Source organism: Odocoileus virginianus, chromosome 4, assembly GCF_023699985.2.
Source record: "Odocoileus virginianus isolate 20LAN1187 ecotype Illinois chromosome 4, Ovbor_1.2, whole genome shotgun sequence".
Lineage (NCBI taxonomy): Eukaryota > Metazoa > Chordata > Mammalia > Artiodactyla > Cervidae > Odocoileus > Odocoileus virginianus.
The window spans coordinates 14,193,182-14,205,409 of NC_069677.1; the positions used below are offsets into that span (position 1 = coordinate 14,193,182).

Consider the following 12,228-nt stretch of genomic DNA (forward strand, 5'->3'; position numbering starts at 1 on the left):
AATTTGGAGACCTCTTCACATCATCAACTGGGAAGTTTCAATCTTATAAAAACTAAGGTTTCATTCAAAAACACACTTCAAAAATAATACTGTATTAATTAGAAAATTCTTCCTGCTTTTAACTTTGCTTTAAATCATACACTATTATAGGTACAGGTAGGGTCATGTTTCTTTTGTTGATTGTATTATTTAAAAGCTTTCCCCCCCCCTCTACAAAATTTAATATTAACATTTGATTTAGGACTCAAATTACAAAGCCAATGACATTAAACACAAAACCTGCCACCAATAATTTCTCTCATCAAGAAGATTTTAGAAGGCATTTCAAGTTGTGCATATTAATGTTGTTTTACAGCATATTTAATTTGCCACAGTAGCAAAACATACAAGTCAATAATTAATTTTCATTAATGGATAATGATAGTTTACATACAGCTTTAAAAAAATAATTCTTCTATAACACTTTCACAGTATACAAACCAATTCTTTACTTGCGTTAGCGACACAAAGTTCAGTTCAGTCGCTCAGTCGTGTCCGACTCTTTGCGATCCCATGAACCGCAGCGCGCCAGGCCTCCCTGTCCATTAGCAACTCCCGGAGTTTACCCAAACTCATGTCCATTGAGTCGGTGATGCCATCCAACCATCTCATCCTCTGTAGTCCCCTTCTCCTCCTGCCTTCAATCTTTCCCAGGACCAGGGTCTTTTCAAATGAGTCAGCTCTTTGCATCAGGTGGCCAAAGTATTGGGAATTTCAGCTTCAGCATCAGTCCTTCCAATGAACACCCAGGACTGATCTCCTTTAGGATGGACTGGTTGGATCTTCTTGCAGTCTAAGGAACTCTCAAGAGTCTTCTCCAACACCACAGTTCAAAAGCATCAATTCTTCAGTGCTCAGTTTTCTTTACAGTCCAACTCTCACATCCACACATGACTACTGGAAAAACCATAGCCTTGACTAGATGGATCTTTGTTGACAAAGTAATGTCTCTGCTTTTTTTTTTTTTTTTTAGTTGTCTCTGCTTTTTAATATGCTGTCTAGGTTGGTCATAACTTTCCTTCCAAGGAGTAAGTGTCTTAATTTCAAGGCTGCAATCACCATCTGCAGTGATTTTGGAGCCCAAAAGAATAAAGTCAGCCACTGTTTCCCCATCTATTTGCCATGAAGTGATGGGACCGGATGGCGTGATCTTCGTTTTCTGAATGTTGAGCTTTAAACCAACTTTTTCACTCTCCTCATTCACTTTCATCAAGAGGCTCTTTAGTTCTTCTTCACTTTCTGCCCATAAGGGTGGTGTCATCTGCATATCTGAGGTTATTGGTATTTCTCCTGCCAATCTTGACTCCAGCTTGTCTTTCATCCAGCCCAGCGTTTCTCATGATGTACTCTACATATAAATTAAATATGCAGGGTGACAATACATAGCCTTGATGTACTCCTTTTCCTATTTGGAACTAGCCTGTTGTTCCATGTCCAGTTCTAACTGCTGCTTCCTGACCTGCATACAGATGTCTCAAGAAGCAGGTCAGGTGGTCTGGTATTCCCATCTCTTGAAGAATTTTCCTCAGTTTATTGGGAACCACACAGTCAAAGGCTTTGACATAGTCAAATAAAGCAGAAATAGATGTTTTTCTGGAACTCTCTTGCTTTTTCGATGATCCAGCAGATGTTGGCAATTTGATCTCTGGTTCCTCTGCCTTTTCTAAAACTAGCTTGAACATCTGGAAGTTCACAGTTCACATATTGCTGAAGCCTGGCTTGGAGAATTTTGATCATTACTTTACTAGTGAGATGAGTGCAATTGTGTGGTAGTTTGAACATTCTTTGGCTTTGCCTTAGGGATTGGAATGAAAACTGACCTTGTCCAGTCCTGTGCCCACAGCTGAGTTTTCCAAATTTGCTGGCATATTGAGTACAGCACCTTCACAGCATCACCTTTCAGGATTTGAAATAGCTCAACTGGAATTCCATCACCTCCACTAGCTTTGTTTGTAGCCATGCTTCCTAAGGCCCACTGGACTTCACAAAGTAGAGGAAATTATATTCCATGAATTAGTCAACCAAACCATCTAACCTGAATTCTTTGCTGAAATACTACTGGATTTCAAAACTAAGTGTTTTTAGAAATATTATTCAAACCCACCTTACATCCAAACATTAAAGATACTGTGCTGCTGGTGCATCCTACTTTACAATGGCATAACATCGGAGAAAAGCAATTGAAGTTTTTGATGCTAGAAGACATTTTTTTTCAGACCCTGAGCACTTCACTCAGTCTTGGATCAACTGAAATCCCAGAAGAATATCTTGATAAACGTTGCTTGCTGATTGTCTTGAACATTTAATATAGAAGCAAAGCATTCTTTCTTTAAAAAAAAATATTAGAATGTTGCATTCTCCAGCAGAGATCAGGTCAGCATATTAAGAATGCAGGAATTAAGATGCTGTTTCTTTTCCCTATGTAATAAACCTGTTTCAAATTCCCAGAATGAAACAACTCATTCAGCACTACTTTGTAAGGGTCTTCTAAGATCTTTTAAAACCAGGATCAGATTCATCATAGAAACTCCACCTGCTGCAATGTAAGGACTGCTACCCCCTCCTTAAGAAAATAATACAACAGGTGCAGAGCCACTATGCTTAAATATACACTGACTGCCTTGGGGGCAGGGGCAAAATGTTGCAGCAAGGGACTCATTACACAGTCCAAAGGTAAGTCCAGAACATACTGGACATGATGATTTCTTACAATACTAAACATCCTATGCTAAATTAAAATAAAGTAAAATGGTAAAAAGCGTGCCTTTATCACTTCTATTTTGTGATTTGATTATTCTCTACATCATTCAAGAAATAAAAAAACAATTATCTGGCAAAATTAAAGAGAATAATAAAAGAATTAAGCTTTGGCAGTGTAAAAGCTCAGAGAGATGTAAATATTTTTAATACATTAAAATAACTTAAAAATTTTGAGAAATGTTACTGAATTTATTTTGATGTATATCCATACCATGCAGAAAGTTTTAAAAAGACAAAATGTCAAGCAATTTATTTCACTGATGTACCCCTGATTTACCTGCTCTTTCAAAGATTATTTTCTGTGCTTTGGCTATTAAATCAACCCATTAGCAGGAAAGTGTAATTACTTAATTACATCCAAACCAACAATTAAAACACTGACAATGTCATTCTCAGAGTATTGCATATTTAAAATCTTGTATGTTACTTTTTATGCCATAGCTTTGCTATAATTAAAAAGGTCAATATTTAAACTTAGAAGCTATATTAACCAGTGATAGCAAAATGCTAGATAGCAATGAAAGAATACTTATTTCTTCACCTACACAATTATTTTTTCTTTCTTCCACAATATTTGGGGTTTTGTAATCACTATATGTGTATTGCAGTTAGGAAATGACCAGGATAATTGCTAATAAGGACTGTTGAATTTTACAAAACTAAAGTTAACAATTCATGTACTTGTACTCAAACACCTGTATCTCTAATTAACAAAAGCTTTTTGTGGACATGTATACTTTGCTATATCACAAGGACAGTGAGCTAAAAAACAGGAACAACTCCTTTATCAATAATCACTACTATATGGGGGGGATACATGTATACCTGATTCATGTTGATGTATGGTAAAAAACCATCACAATATTGTAAAGTAATTATCCTCCAATTAAAATAAGCTAAAAAACAACAACAACAAGAACAACAACAAACACTACCATAATCCCACATCTGTCCAAGGATACTTTTAATTCTAATTTCCTGAATTATTCCCTATTCTGCCTCATTTCTAAAATTTTTATCAGGGTAAGAGAAAGGAGGAGCTAAAACTAGGTTACACTTCTAAAACAGGATAGAAAATGACTGGCTCTCTAGTAATTACCTGGTGGATAATTATACAACTCACATGAACTTTGTGAAACTTAAATGAAAGGTCAAGTGTCAAATCTAATGAAGAAAAGAAAAAGTGTGCTCCTTAGAAGACTATATATTTAAAAACAAATTTACTAAATCAGAACTACAGTTCAGTTCAGTCGCTTAGTCGTGTCCAACTCTTTGCGACCCATGGACTGCAGTACGCCAGGCCTCCCTGTCCATCACCAACTCCCAGAGTTTACCCAAACTCAGGTCCATTGAGTCAGTGATACCGTCCAACCATCTCATCCTCTGTCGTCCCCTTCTCCTCCTGCCTTCTATCTTTCCCAGCATCAGGGTCTTTTCAAATGAGTCAGTTCTTCGCATCAGGTGGCCAAAGTACTGGAGTTTCAGCTTCAGCATCAGTCCTTCCAATGATCATTCAAGACTGATTTCCTTTAGGATGGACCAGTTGGATCTCTTTGCAGTCCAAGAGACTCTCAAGAGTCTTCTCCAACAGCACAGATCAAAAGCATCAATTCTTCAGTGCTCAGTTTTCTTTACAGTCCAACTCTCACATCCACACATGAAACTGGAAAAACCACAGCCTTGACTAGATGGATCTTTGTTAACAAAGTAATGTCTCTGCTTTTTAATATGCTGTCTAGGTTGGTCTTAGCTTTTCTTCCAAGGAGCAAACATCTTCTAATTTCATATCTGCAGTCACCATCTGCAGTGACTTGGGAGCCCAAAAAAACTGTCTCTCACTGTTTCCATTGTTCCCCACCTACCCGCCATGAAGTGATGGAACCAAATGCCATGATCTTAGTTTTCTGAATGTTGAGCTTTAAGCCAACTTTTTCACTCACTCCTTTCACTTTCATCAAGAGGCTCTTTCATTCTTTGCTTTCTGTCATAAGGGTGGTGTCATCTGCGAATCTGAGGTTACTGATATTTCTCCTGGCAATCTTGCTTCTAGCTTGTGCTTCATCCAGGTGGGCATTTTGCATGATGTACTCTGTATAGACATCAAATAAGCAGGGTGACAATATACAACCTTGACATACTCCTTTCCCTTTGTGGAACCAGTCTGTTGTTTCATGTCCAGTTCTAACTGTTGCTTCTTGACCTGTATACAGATTTCTCAGGTGGCAAGTAAAGTGGTCTGGTATTCCCATCTCTTGAAGAATTTTCCAGTTTGTTGTGATCCACACAGTCAAAGGCTTTGGCATAGTCAATAAAGCAGAAATAGATGTTTCTCTGGAACTCTTGCTTTTTCGATGATCCAACGGATGTTGGCAATTTGATCTCTGGTTCCTCTGCCTTTTCTAAATCCAGCTTGAACATCTGGAAGTTCACGGTTCATGTACTGTTGAAGCCTCCTTGGAGAATTTTGAGCATTACTTTGCTTGTGAGATGGGTGCAATTATGCGGTAGTTTGAGCATTCTTTGGCATTGCCTTTCTTTGGGATTGGAATGAAAACTGACCTTTTCCAGTCCTGTGGCTGCTGAGTTTTCCAAATTTGCTGACATGTTGAGTGCAGCACTTTCACAGCATCATCTTTTAGGATTTGAAATAGCTCAACTGGAATTCCATCACCTCCACTAGGTTTGTCTGTAGTGATGCTTCCTAAGGCCCACTGGACTTCACATTCCAGGATGTCTGACTCTAGATCAATGTTCACACTATTGTGGTTATCTGGGTCACAAAGATCTTTTTGGTATAGTTTTTCTGTGTATTCTTGCCTATCAAACTGTAATTCTCAAGATATTTCACTGCAGTGCCTCAAGGGTCCCAATGATGTTCTTTTATTTTAAAACTTTGATATTCATACTTTTGAATTTAAAAATTCAGAAGCACAAATGTATAGCAAGTTTTAATACTGGCATTCATCTATAAGAACTTACTTACTTACACTATTCAGCTAAAATTGGCAGGTCTCCAAAAACATCATCTCCAGTTTTTGAGCACATGTGGCATTTGTCTCATTGATCATGTACCTGCAGTTCTGCACTGCAATTTCAAGATAATTCAGCACAGGAAATTAAGTGCACATCTGTTCACCTAAATTATATAAGTAAGTACATAATTTTGGCATGTGTCTCACTAAATAAAATGCTATGCAAAGTTCAAATATATCTAATCAGCCTATGCCCTTAACAAGGCTTAGCTCAGAGCTAACTGTACAATAAATGTAAACATGTAATATACTCAACTATAATAAAATTGTTATGATTGTTTTAATTAATATTAGGAATTATTAGTGGGTTTTGTCTTATTTTTAAAGAAAATGAAAGGGTTCAAGCAATATATTTTTGATTAAAATTTGTGAGAAACATGAATTTGGGTCTTTACACCCCAAACCTAATTTTGACTGTTTTGAAACTGAGTAAATCTGACAGGTAAGCATTGAAGTATCTTGGGATTTTTTTGTTTGCTTTTAACAACACTTCATAAATCAGTCTGGAGAAGGAAATGGCAACCCACTCTAGTATTCTCGCCTGGAGAATCCCATGGACGGAGGAGCCTGGCAGGCTACAGTCCATGGGGTCGCAAAGAGTCAGACATGACTGAGCAACTTCACTTTCTTTCTTTCATAAATCAGTATCAGAAGTACATTCTATAAATAATGACTTTCAAACCGCTTAAGCTGCATGATGTTAGTAATAATAATAGTGTCATCATTGTTAGTAATAGTATTTAACAATTATCAACTACATGTCAGGCATTGTGTGCAAAGTGCTTTATATGTGTAATAAAAATTACCAAAAATGGGAAAAAGGGGAAAATTAGACAGCAGATCCCTAAAATGTTATATGGGTACAAAGGTCACTTAAGAATATCTAGGGCAATGGTTCTCAACCAGGGACAATTTGACCCCCAGGGAACATCTGACAATGTCTGGAACATTCTTGTTGCTACACTGGAGAAGGGAGGGTCTCAGACATCTAGTGAGTAGGAGTCAAGTATGTTACTAAAAGTCATACAATGCACAACCCCACCACAAAGAATTATCAAACCCTAAATGTCAACAGTGCTAAGGTTTAAAAAAATCCTGATTTCAGGGAATGTGCTTCATTTCACTCTTTGCCATTGATTTAAAAAATATGCAGATTTAGCTAAGTTATACATTTAACTTACAAATTTTTATCCAGTACAGAAGTCAATAATTTCTGCCCAGTTGAAAAGGTAACTACAAAGATTAAGTTCACGGTCTTATTGGATATTAACCTGTTCCTATCTAACTCAGCAATCCTATGTTAACACTGCCTATAAACATCTAGGTTCACAAATGCACTCTAGCCTGATTTAGCATCTTACTGGTTCTCTCACTTAATAAGTGGATGGAATACAACCTGTGATACATGTTCATCTTTTATTTGCTTAATAATAACTTTCCTTTATTGAAAATCATACAACACAAGTATTTAGCTTATTTAATCCAAAAACTTCATGAGGTAAAAATTATGTCTGAGTCACCTTAGTTCTTCCCCTATCTTTGGGTTTCCCAGGTGGCACCAGTGGTAAAGAATGCACCTGACAATACAGGATATGCAAGAGACATGGGTTCGATTCTTGGATTGGGAAGATTCCCTAGAGAAAGAAATGGCAACCCACTCCAGTATTCTTTCCTAGGGAATTCCATGGACAGAGGAGCCTGGCGAGCTACCGTCAACAGGGTTGCAAAAAGTCAGACACTACTGAAGCAACTTAGCACACACACAGGCATGTGTGAGATTTTGTGTGTGCCCGTGAAGAGCAGGGGCTTCCCCGATGGCTCAGCGGCAAGGGATCTGTTTACAGTCTGTTTCCTTAGCCCTCCTGCTCTTCCATACACAAGCCCCAAAGCCAGACATTCTGGGTACTCATCTTCCCAGTGCAGGTTCCCCAGGTTTCAGATAAATGGTATTTGAAATGGAAATAATATCACAATGAAAAGTTTTGTTATGCCTTTTTAAAATTTAATATAAAAATAATTTCAGCGTGGTACTTGCCTGGTGGTCCAGTGATTGAAAATCTGCCTTCCAATGCAGGAGACACAAGTTTGATCACTTGTGTGATCAGGGAACTAAGATCCAACAACTTAGTTGGATCTTAGTTGCAGAGCAACTAAGCCCATGGGCTACAACTACTGAGCTTGCGCACTCTAGAGCCTGCACGCCACAGCTAGGGACCCTGCATGCCACATCTAGAGAGCCCTCATGCTGCAAATACTGAAGCCTGTACACTGCAACTACAGAGCCCATGTGCCACAACTGGAGTCTGTGCACCGCCAACAAAAGATCCCACATGTCACAACCAGGACCCAACACAACAAACATTTAATTTACAAAAACCCAACAATTAACAAAATGGCAATAAATACATACCTATCAATAATTACCTTATATGTAAACAGGCTAACTGACCCAATCATTAGACAGAATGGCTGAAAGGATATAAAATCAAGACACTTATATATGCTTCCTACAAGAGATTCACTTCAGATCTAAAGACACATACAGATGGAAAGTGAAGAGATGGAAAAAGGAAGCTGTGGTACATATACACCATGGAATATTACTCAGCTGTTAAAAAGAATTCATTTGAATCAGTTCTAATGAGATGGATGAAACTGGAGCCCATTATACAGAGTAAAGTAAGCCAGAAAGATAAAGAACATTACAGCATACTAACATATATATGGAATTTAGAAAGATGGTAATGATAACCCTCCCTATATGCAAAACAGAAAAAGAGACACAGATGTACAGAACAGACTTTTGGACTCTATGGGAGAAGGTGAGGGTGGGATGTTTTGAGAGAACAGCATCGAAACATGTATATTATCTAGGGTGAAACAGATCACCAGCCCAGGACAAGTGCTCGGGCCTGGTGCACTGGGAAGACCCAGAGGGATCGGGTAGAGAGGGAGGTGGGAGGGGGGATCGGGATGGGGAATACATGTAAATCCATGGCTGATTCATGTCAATGTATGAAAAAAACCACTACAATAATGTAAAGTAATTAGCCTCGAACTAATAAAAATAAATGAAAAAAAAAAAAGGAAAAAGGAATTCCATGCAATGGAAATGAAAAGAAAGCTGGGACAGCAACACTTATCCTAGACAAAATGGACTTTAGAACTAAGATTGAAACAAGCAACAAAGAAGAGCAATAGGTAATGATAATCTTCCAACAAGATGACAATTGTAATATACATGCACATAACACAGGAGCACCGAAATACATAAATGACATATTAACAAACATAAAGAAAGAAACTAACAGTAACAGAATGGTAGTAGTAATCTTTACCACCACAGTTACATCAATGGACCAGTCATCCAGACAGAAAATCAATAAGGAAACCCTAGCATTAAACACATTAAATCAGGTGGACTTAACATATATAAAGAACATTCCACCCTAAAGCAAGAGAACACACATCCTTTTCAAGTGCACATGGAACATTCTTCAAGACACATGACACGTGAGGGCACAGAATGAGTCTCAGCAAACCTAAGAAGACTGAAATAATACCAAGCATCTTTTCCAGTCACAATGCTATGAGACTAGAAATCAACTATAAGGAAAAGAACTGGAAAAACCACACATACATGGAGGCTAAACAATATGCTACTAAACAACCAATTGGTCACTGGAGAAATCAGAGGAAATAAAAATGCCTGGACACAAATGAAAACAGGAAACACAACAATCCAACACAAATCAAAAGAGAAACACAATGATCCAAAATCTATGGGACACAACAAAAACATTTCTAACAGGAAAGTTTATAGTGATACAAGCCTATCTCAGGAAACAAAACCTCAAACAACCTAATCTTACAGATAAAGGTACCAAAAAGTTAGAAGAAGGAAACAAATAGTAAAGATCACAGTAGAAATAAATGAAGTATATACAAAAAGAAAACAGAGAACATAATGTAACCAAAAGCTGGCTCTTTGAAAAGATAAAATAGATAAACTTTGGCCAGATTCATCAAGGAAAAGAGAATCCAAATAAATAAAATGAGAAAAGTTATAATCAACATCACAAAAATATAAGCAATAAGAGACTACTATATTGGCATATTTTATATGCCAACAAAATCAAAAGCCTAGAAGAAATGATAAATTCATAGAAATGAACAATCTCCAAGACTGAATGAAGAAGAAAGAGAATATGAACAAAATAACAGAATAATTACCAGTAATTAAACTAAATCAGTAATTTAAAAAAACACCCAACAAACACAAGTGCAGGATCAGACAGCTTTGCATATGAATTCCACCAAATTTAAAAGGAGAATTAATGCCTATTCCTCTCAAAATATTCTAAAAAAAATGAAGAGCAAGAATTGCTTTTGAACTCACTCTACACAGTAAGCACTACCCTAATGACTAAATCAGTCAAAGACACAACAAAAAAAAAAGAGAAAATTACATGCCAATATCACTTATGAACATACGTGTAAAACCCTCAACAAAATATCAACAAATTGAATTCAATGTTACATTAGAAGGAACTTACATGATCAAGTGGGATTTATCCCAGAAACACAAGTATAGTTCAATATCCACCAATCAGTCAACATGATACACTATTAACAAACTGAAGAATAAAATTCATATGATCATCTCAACAGATACAGGGAAAGCTTTTGACAAAATTCAACATCCATTTCTAACAAAAACTCTCAACAAAGTGAGTATGGAGGTAACATATCTCAACATGATTAAGGCCATATATATATGACAAGCCCACATTTAATATCATAATCAATGAAAAGCTTTTCCTCTAAGATTAGGAATAAGACAAAATGTCCACTTTTGCCACTTTCATCCTAGCCATAGCAATCAGACAAGGAAATCATATAAAAGGAATCCTAAATGTAAAGGAAGAAGTAAAACTCTCACTTCACTGTTTGCAGGTGACATGATATATATCACCAAAAAACTATGAGAGCTCATCAAAGAATTTGGTAAAGCTTAAGGATACAAAATTAACATACAGACATCTGTTGTATTTCTATATACTAACAATAAACTATCAGAAACAGAAGTTAAGAAAACAATCCCACTTACAATCACATCAAAAAGAATAAAATACCTAGTAATAAATCTAACTAAAGGAGGCAAAAGATCTGTACTTGGAAAACTATAAACACTGATTAAGGAAATTGAAGATGACAAAAAGAGATGGAAAGATATATCATGCTCACGGACTGGAAGAATTAATATTGATAAAATGACCATACTACCCAAGGCAATCTACAGATTCAATACAATCCCTATCAAAATACCAATGGCATTTTTCAAGGAGCCAGAACAAATAACTCAAAATTTTTAACAAATATATATATATTAAAAAAAAAAAAAAAAACAGTCAAAGCAATCTTAAGAACAAACCCAGAGATAAATTACATTCCCTGATTTGAAACTACATAACAAAGCTACATTAATCAAAACAGTATGGTGCAGGCACCAAAACAGACACAATGATCAATGAAACAGAATAAAGAGCCCAAAAATGATACCACACTTACATGGTCAATCTATCTATGACAAGGAAGACAAGAATATACAGTAGGAAAAGACACCCTTTTCAATAAATGAAAACTCAATAGCTACATACAAAAGAAATCAAACTGGTCTACATTCTCACACCATATACAAAAATAAAACTCAAAATGGATAGAAGACTTACATATAAGACCTGAAAGCATGAAACCCCTAGAAGAAACCATAGGCAACACACTCTCTGATCTCAGTCTTAGCAATATTTTTTTGAATGTCTCCTCAAGCAAGGGAAACAAAAGCAAAAATAAACAAATTGGACTACATCAAACTAAAAGGCTTTTGCACTACAAAGGAAACTACCAAGAAAACAAAAAGGCCATCTACTGAATGGGAGAAGATATTTGCAAATAATATATTCAATAAGGGGTTACAACCCAAAATATAACAAAAAAACTCATACAACTCAACTTCAAGAAAACAACCAACCAGATTAAAAATGAGTAGGGAAGACACACAGATGGCCAACAGATACATGAAAAGATGCTCTACATCAGAGGTCAAAACCAGAGTAAGTTATCACCTCACACATATCAAAACAGCAATTATTAAAAAGACAACAAAAAAGTGTTGATGAGAATGTGGAGAAAAGAGAACCCTAGTACACTGTTGGTGGGAATGTAAATTGGTACAGCCACCATAGATTCCACTTCTGGTTATTTTCCCAAAGATAACAAAAACACTAATTTGAAAGGATACACACACTGCGATGTTTGTCAAGATACGTAAGCTACTTAAGTGCCCACTGATAGATGAATGGATAAAGAGGTGTGTGTGTGTTTGTTGGAATATTAC

The 12,228-nt window shown here is 36.5% G+C and overlaps 1 protein-coding gene across 16 annotated transcripts in view; it reads right to left on the bottom strand.

Moving 5' to 3' along the window:
• DLG1 (discs large MAGUK scaffold protein 1) overlaps nucleotides 1–12,228 on the bottom strand; it is a 267,402-nt gene that overhangs the window by 191,663 nt on the left and 63,511 nt on the right. The gene's annotated exons all lie outside the window — the stretch shown is intronic.